Genomic DNA, 9,291 nt, shown 5'->3' on the forward strand with positions numbered 1-9,291 from the left:
TTTTAAAACATCCAAACAATATGCTATCTATCATTTTTAGGAGAAATATAAAAACACCTATGGCAATGTAAGCACCAGTACAGGACTGTGGTTACATATTGGGGGTGGGGGCAGGGAGAGAAATGCAACCAGGGTTCCATGTTTCTTTAATTATGCTGAGAGGTGAGTGCATCGGTGTTCACCGAATTACTCATCAATTACTCATCGTACCTCCCCTCTATGTGTAACATTTCATACTATATTCAGTACTGATCACTTACTATGTATCTAGCATTGTGCAGTTTTCCGTGTTTTGTCCCATTTAGTCCTCAAGAAACCCAGAAGGCCTTCTAACAGGTAAGGATGCCAGCTCAGCACTCTTCTATCACATGCCCAAGGTCACTCAAATAGCATGCGACAAAGAAAGGTCTAGGTTTTGTTTCCATGCCATAACACTACCCAGGGAGATCTTAAGCACCAAGGACTTGGTAACCCAGGGGCCAGGTTTGAGAAGAGGCTTTAGAATAGAGTACAATTCCTTTCAACAGCATGTATCCAATTCTGGTTTTTCCTCCTGCAGTGTAAGTGTTCAATTTGTTGGAAATAATATCTTAGAATAAATGGTGGCTTTTTATCCCTTCTCAATAAAGAAAAAAAGTGTAATGCCACAGCTACCCTTTTCATACCCAAGTTCCCATCATCCCAAGCAGGGTCTCTCCCCGACAGAACACAGCACAATTAGGTCTTTCTTCAGGAAGTGAATGCTTCTGCATGATCGTCATAGCCTTCTCACTTCTCAGTCAAGACTTTTCACATTGCTGTCTGTGGGTTTATATTTTGTTTGAATGGAGAGAATGAATAATTTGCATTGAGTGGAGAATATGTAGACTGTGTTCCGGGTCTAGTTCAAGAAGACCGAACAAACCTGCAGATGTTTTAGGTCAAGAAACGACTTGTCATAGAAGTGAAGGCAGGGTTTAGGAAACAGAGTGAAGCACCAGAGACTAGCAATGGTGAGGAACTGTTACCTCCCATGAGATCTAAGAGAGCTAAATCAACTACAAAGAAGAGGCTCAGCAGAAGTTGCCATAATGGAGGGACCCAGCTGCTCAGGGAATGCAATGTAAAAGCAAGGAAGAAACAGGAAAAGGAGACTCTCAATCTCTTTTTTCTGACCTGCTGCTGTCTTCTGCCAAACCCACCTGGAAGGCAGCCAGCAGGTGAACAAGTGAGACACCAGTCTGAAAAGGTCAGGATCCTGGGCACAGGGGCAGAAAGTGGGTGGGGGAGCGAGTGGGGCAAATGGAAAGCAACTCACCCAGTGAGAGATCCAACCCTTTAACATTGGCTTAAGAGCCTTAAGACCAGCCAGCCCTTGTCCACTCCATACATAACAACCTTCTTCTGGGAGGAAGAAAGGCAGTTTTCTCACTATTAACTCAGAGTTTCCATCAAATCACTTATTTCTCATGCCTACTGTGCTCCAGTATTCATGCTCCAAACGATTTTATATGTGGAACCAGAGACTATGAATATGATTATGCTCTGAAATATTTAAAAATCTGTTTTTTTCCGTATTTTACTTTCACCAATTCTAGTGAAAACATCTCCTTCAGATTGGTTGGCAAAGGTGAATATTTGTTAAGTATTTGAATAGAATATTTGTTAAAATATGAGTCTTTTGTTGTGATAGTGAAATCCTACCAAGTGCTCAGATGTTTTTAGCTCAATACCACAAACATTTCTTGAGCACCCTACTACCTGAAAGGTGTCATAGGGAATTCCAAGATTAATTACAGATGGTCTCCATCCCTCCCCTTAGGGAGAGTACACCAGCATGTGAAGGCAGAGGATAATAAATGTTCTCATGAAGATTAATTCTGGAAGGACTGGGAGCTGGCCTCAAGGAAGTGGAACTTCTTAGAATATGGAAAGATAAGTAGAACTTTGATGAGTGGAGTTTGGGGAGAATGGGAGGTTGGAGGGATACTTCTAACAAAGGAAAAATAATTTCAGTTGAGCTACTTCCTCAGATCAAAGACATGTATAGCCACTGATTTCAGTAAAGACTGATAGAAAAATAATAATGTCTACTGATAGAAAAATAATAATAACTACTAACCTCTGACAAATTTGAAATCCAGGTTAAATTAATAAACATCTCCCCCATGAGAACCACAACTACACCTCAGATTCAGAGCCTTTCATCTCAGACCTTCCCAGTGCCAAAGGCCTATATTTGAGAAACAGTTTTGACCTGGTTTGAAGCTTCTACAAACTCTTCAGACAAGCCTTTTGCAAGGTGTGTAAAAGGAAGAAACTGAATTTCATTTCAGTTTCAACTCCAGCTCAGCACTGCTCCAGAGGGCAAAATTGGAAAAATGGAAAATGAGAATTGAATTTTCCTTGATGGTTGTCAATCCTGTCGTAAGAATTTATGGAAGAGTAAAAAATCATTAAAGCCAAAGGGCCTACTGAGGATGCAGTTCACCTTTGATTTCATTATAAGGTTACATTTTAAAGGCAATACCACATGGATGTCAAATGCAATAGCAGTGAATACGTAATTTTTAAATGTCACTTGAATCCTCAATATTAAGACTCCAGGCCTAAACACTAGCAGTCTGGCATTATCCAGGTACAACCTCCAACTGAACAACAGTTATTATAATAAATCACAGAGCACTTAGTATGAGCCACTGCTCTAAGTGCTTTACATATAATAACCCAGTTAATCACCCATTTAATGGATGAGGAAACTGAAACAGACAAGTTAAGTAACTTGCCTTAGGTCACACAGCTACTAGGCTACTGGGTTGCCAAAGAAAATAACAGCATGTACAGCTGAGTTTGAATTTCGGGCAAACAACAAATAATGTTTACTACAGTTATGCACCATGCAATATTTGGGGCATATTTATACTAAAACATTAATTGCTTATCTGAAACTCAAATTTAACTGGATGTCCTGTATTTTTACAGGATGTCCTATAATTTGCTAAATCTAGCAACTCCTACTGGTAATGGAGGAATTCAAATAATATTTAAATAATAGTGCATCAAGAAGTTTCCAAGCCCAAGAACTACCAGTAGATTTGTGGCATTGATTCCTTCTTACCTATAATAATGACACTAAACTTACTGAGAGCTTTCTTAATGCTCTGCTGTAACTACTTAACATAGATGATCTCATTTAATCCTCACAAGGATTCTACTATTAGGCCCATATCACAGATGAGAAGCTCAGAATGACTGAACACTCCTCGCTTCATGAAATCAGTAAGCAGTGGAGCCTGACTCAAACTGTGGTGTGTGAGGTACAGAGCTCCAAGCTGTAAGGACAACTCCATGCTACCTCCCAGCACAAACTGGTCTGCTCTGTGCTATGTTGTTGGAATCACTGTATGTACAAAGATGTGTGTCTCAGAGTGTTCAGAAGGCAACTGAATGTTTAATCTTAGCCCACTTTGATTCTAAGCCGGAGGCTTCTACTAAAAGTACTCCTTGAAACAGGGAAATCATGCTCATTCTCTGTGCTTCCTACAGGATCTAGCATTGTTGCCCATGTAGGATTAGTACCCTTATATGAAGAGGAAAAGACCAGAGCTCTCTTTCTCCACCATGTGAGGATACAGGGAGAAGGGGGTCACCTGCAAGCCAGGAAAAAGACCCTCACCAAGAACCAAATCTTCCAGCACCTTGATATTAGACTTCTCAGCCTCCAGAAGTGTGAGAAATAAATGTGTGTTGTTTAAACTACCTTGTCAATGCTATTTTGTTATAGCAGCTCAAACTAACCAAAACAGCTTCCCACAGGAAGATCATCAGCATTTATTAGGCATTTTCTCTAACTCAGACGAGAATGTATAACCTACTCAATTTTTAAGTCTGACACTTAAAAAAGCTTTGACTATTATCTTGCTTTCATTATTTGGCTCTTCAAAGAGGAGCTGGAGAAGTAGATGTTCAGGAAAACGAGACAGAAAATCAGAGGAGCTAATGTAGAAATGAGAGAGCAGGGATTGTGGAAGAGGAGAGAGAAGGGAAAGGGAACTGAACCCTGGTTGGGCCCCACCTCTCGCACTGGCCTATGAGTTCACTTGCTGGAGGCCAGGCAGTGCCCGGTGCCAGGCTTTCATCTGATTCCAGACCCAGACACAAGCCTTCAGGAATGAGATGCTAAGAACAGACCCACCTCATCATATCCATAATAGAGCGTGGGCATAAACCTCAGAGCCAGACTTCCTAGGTTCAGTCCTGGCACTGATGTTACTCTGTATAGCAGTAGGCAAGTCACTTAACCTTCCCATATACATCAATTTTCTGAGTAAATACGGCTAATAATAGTACCTATTTTAGGGAGTTATTCAAAGTATTACGTGAGATAATTCAAGCAAAGCATTTACAACAGTGCCTGGCATATAGTAAACCCTCATTACGTTTTAGCACTTTTGTTATTATATCTGATTATTCAATCTTCACACTCTGTCCTCTTTTGGTTTCCATGACATTGGGCTTCCTAGATTCAGCCTCTTCCCATGACTTCTCCCAGCCTCTGCTCTCTCCTCAGTGTTCAGTCCTTGATTGATCCTTGGCTCAGTCCATGGACTTCTACTCTCCTTTGTATATAGTCTTCCTATTAGTTCTTTTTAATGGCTTTACCCAACACCAAGCCTATAGTTTTTTAATTCTGTTATTTATCTCTTACTTGTCCATGAATTCTCTCAACTTTAACATGTACAAAGAAAAACTATCTCTGCATCCAAATTTTCATCAGTTGAAGTTTTTTCAGCTTCATATAGACAAGAAACCTCAGAACTTATTTCTGACTCTACCCTTCATCCCTTGAATGGAATCCGTACTATAATCTTGCAGTTTTTCTCTTCCAGGGGGCTCTGAGATTTGCTCCATCCTCCTTGTTCCCAGTGCCATTACCTTTGCCCTGGAGTAAATCACTTCAACAGACTCTTAACTGGTCTCGTATTTTCCACATTCTTTTAATCCTATTCATTCTGCATATCACTGCAAAATCCCCTTGTGTCAGACATGTAATTCCCCTATGCAGAACCAGCAGTGAATTCATCATCACTACTATCCACAAATGTTTTCTGAATTCTTACTGTATATGCTTGAATGTACAGATGCAGAACATCCTCCAGGAGGCTGACACAATTATGGAAATTACACAGGACATTTAAGTTTTAAAAGATGTAAAACCACAGTAACATAACGTATCAAATTAATGGTGCAAATAATGGCGCAGAAAAATTCTATAGAGGATGTAATCAAAAGGTTGAGAAAGTTAGATGGGAAGACATGACAGAGAGGCAGGGAGAAAAGTATTCTATAAAGAGACTAGCATGAGCAAAGATCAGAAACTCTCACGGCGTTTTTAGGAAACATGAGAAGGCCAGGCTGGTGAAGATACAGGGGATGATATGCCATGTGGACAAATTAGAACAGTCAAGGAGGCAAGAAGTTACCTAATTATTTGGGGAAGAGTGACAAATAGTCCCAGTAGTCGAGAACATGGGACTAGACACGTCTGTCTAGTGTAAAGAAGATGCGCTACAGTGTAAAGAGTGCCAAAAGATAGGATTGGAAATTTTGATGCAGCATCCAGAGTCCACTGAGGGCCATTGAAGGCTTTCAAACAACAGAGGCAGACCATCAAAGGGATGTTTCAGGACCCTGGGGACAAGGACCAAACCCTTGTCCCCTACAGTGCTGAGCACATCAGCAGTACTGAATATTCAATAGTACCTGTCAATGAAGAGAGTGATTCTCAGGGGAAAAGCTAACATAAGGGGAGGGAGCATCATAATAGAAACAGAAGACTGCATAGGAAATGACACTGGCAAAAAGAGCTGTGTTGGCCCATATTCCTTATTTATACTTACAACCTTTCTTCAAGCAGGGTAACAATGAAAGCACAAGCTTGTAAGAATGAATATGCATAGTCATCATCATCACCATGTTCATAATTTTAAAATAATAACAGGGATAATAACTTGCATGTATTGAATACTTACTATATGCCAGACACTGTGCTAAGTGCTTTTCTTCAGGCTGAAATGCTATTAACTTACTGAAATGCTATCATATCCATTACTAAACAGCTATTATACTGAGCACCCTAACCCTACTGCCCTGATCATCTGAGCTCCTACCCTAGAATTCCGTGTCCCCTTCCCCAAGGAACTAAAAGTACGTAAGAGTCTTCTAGGACCCCTCTCCAGCATTATGACCTTCTGATTGGTCAATGCCTCGATTAAATATTTTGAAAAGTCATCTCTGTATTTCATGCATTAGCCAACTTAATTCTTACATTTTTCTAATATTCTTGGGGAAGAGACTAAGGCTCAAAGAGGTAGGAGACTCGACAAGGTCACAGCTCCTAAATGACTCAGCACAGATTCTATCTGACTCCAGCCTGAACTCTTGGTTCTCCTAGAAGAGGTTTTATGCTGGAGATTGTGGGACCTCAGGCTGTAAAGACAGGCCATAGTAAGAACATCAACAGGGGAAATACGATTTCCAGAAACTTTCTATTGTAATAGGTCAGAGAAACAACCAAACTCTGTTAAGAACATCAGGCCCCTTAGTCCACAATCCATACTAAACGTTGCTAAGCCTGCTGGGTGAGCCAGCACTGCTAAGTTTATGCAAAGGGTAACATTTCCTTCAGTGGTGACATTTAGAGCAGACTGTTACATCTTCATCTAGCAGAAAAACCCAAATTCTTTTCTTCCATTCTTAAATTTAACTTATCTCATCCCAGATGCTATGGTTATTTGCCTCTAGCTTTCAAAACAGAAGTAAATGGCAATACCATCTGTTACAGCCAGCTATGTGAAAAGGTCACCAGCCTCTCCCATTGTCTCTTTACTCCAAGTTGAAAGTTATCAAAACAAAAAAATGTTTATTTAGTATGAACTCTTGACTTTTTTCTACTGGTAAAAGGAGGCTCAGAAAACAGGACTCAATTTAGGTTGCCATAATGTATGACTAAGAAGTTAGAAAAACAAAAGCCTAAGGAAAATAAGAAGGACGTACTACAGAAAAAAAAGCAGAAATTAAGGAATTTGAAAACCAGACTGATAAGTAAGTCCTTCTATAAGAAGTCCAGCAGCTTCTATTAAAAAAAAAAAGATCAATAAATATGTAAACAGCCTTTTTCATTGTTTCAATAGGTCAACAAAGAAAATAGTAAGTCATAAGCATTTCAAAGGGCTCCAAAAGGCCCTTGAGGCAATGCAGCATTCATTCTTGCATTTTTCAGACAGATAACAATATATATGCAGAGAGAAATATCCGGAAGGATATCCAGAAGGATATTCATCAAAATGTTAACAGTATTTATCTCTGGGTGACAGAATTTAGAGCTATTTTTCTTTCTTCTTTATACCTCTCCATACTTCCTGAGTTGTTTACAATGAGCATTTATCATTTTTATAATCAGAATAAAACTTCAAAAGCCATTTTCATTTTTCTAACTGTCCCAAACATGATTCAAGTAAAATATAATACATGAAAAAAGCTACATCAAATGTGAAACAAATCATAGTCATATTTGCTTTGTGACAAAACAAGAATTACACACTTGTATCACAATGGATAGTAAAAACATAGATCTCATGAAATTACCTGCTACTCTGCCAGATTCTGCCCCAACATGTTGGAGGGCAGTGGGATCCCAACAAGTTAGCGAGCCCAATAACATAAGAAAACCAACCCAGAGGCTGACCTCACTTCTTAGAGACGGGGCTGGCAGAGCTCACAGGGGGACCTTCGCTTTAATGTCAGTATCCTAGCACCTAAAACAATGCCTAATGATCACGATTAATTTTATATAAAACAAGTCCAACAGAACTGAAGACATGCAGATAAACTTGAGGCAGTCTAAACTACTTTTAAATAAACAGGCAGACTTGGGAAAAAGCACTCCATCTCAGATTTTTAAATGCATCTTCCTAGTCATTAATGGAAAGTGCTTGAGGCAGAGATCTACACATTTGTATGCATAAATTTCTTCTTTACGTGGGTCACAGTAATAGGCATGTGATCCATGTCTGGAAAGTTACTGAACCCAATACAGGGTCCAAGCGGTGGGCACAGACCAACAGGACCAGTCAATATCCCACCATTAATCTAGAAATCTAGAGACTGAAAGACTCTGGGATCACAAATTTTAAGGACCATGTATGCCAGCAGCTGCTGGGGCTCATCTCATCATCACTTGGAGATGCACCCGAGAATGAAGCCAAGGGAAAGTAAGCAGAGTCCAGACACATGGAGAGCTAGGGTCCTAGTGATCTCAGTGATATTGTTTTAACCACTAAATCTAGTGCTGCACTTTGAGTTGTTACCCTCATTTGCAATTGTGCTCAATAGATATTAGCTATTGATTTATCAATTATCAATCCCCAAATGTTCCCTTGAATTCAAACTGAAATGATATCTATAAAACTCATTATTGTGAGGTAGAAATCATATTACTTCATCTTTTTATTCTTGGTACCTATCACAAGATAAATGCTTTGAATGAATAAAGGAATGAACCAATGAATAATACAAACATACTCAAACAATCAGGTCTATTTGACCAAATACGGCAAAAAAAAAGTGTTCTTGAATTAAGTGATTTAACTTATAAAAGCAGTAATAACTCCTTTAAGATATAGCATAGGTAAAGAAATTTAAAAATTTTGTGAAACTAATGAGCAGAAGCAGTAGAGTGGCTTCTCAGAAAACTCCTAAGTACTCTGCATATTTGAATCCATTTAATCCTCTTAAGAACATTTGATGAGTGCCTAATACATGTCAAGCATTATTCCAATCACTTTATGTGTATTAACTCATGAATGCTTTTAGCAATCCTATCCCCAAATTACCTACAAAAAAGGAGGCACAGAGATTTGAATAATTTGCCTGAGGTCACACAGCTAGTAAACAGCACAGCTGGGATTCAGATATGGGTATTAGCCACAACACTGCAGTTTCCTCTCTGGCCCAGACTTACACTCAGCCAAATTAACACTGATATTTCCTGCTTGGCCCTTCACAGTTTTATGATATGTGACCCCTAGTCTGCACAGTGGTGCAACTGGGTTATTGATCCTAGAAAGACTTGTTTATCATCTGGTAGTTTTTAAGCAGACTTCTAGAGGACTGGGTAAGAGATGCTCCCAGGGTGAGGCAGAACCCACAGTATCCATGGCTGATGACTGCCATCCCTCTATTCCTGCCTATCTGACATCTCAAAGTTTTAACACAGTCACCAGCCTACTTGATGCTCAAAATGCAGTAAGC

This window comes from Vicugna pacos, chromosome 11, assembly GCF_048564905.1.
Source record: "Vicugna pacos chromosome 11, VicPac4, whole genome shotgun sequence".
Classification (NCBI taxonomy): Eukaryota; Metazoa; Chordata; class Mammalia; order Artiodactyla; family Camelidae; genus Vicugna; species Vicugna pacos.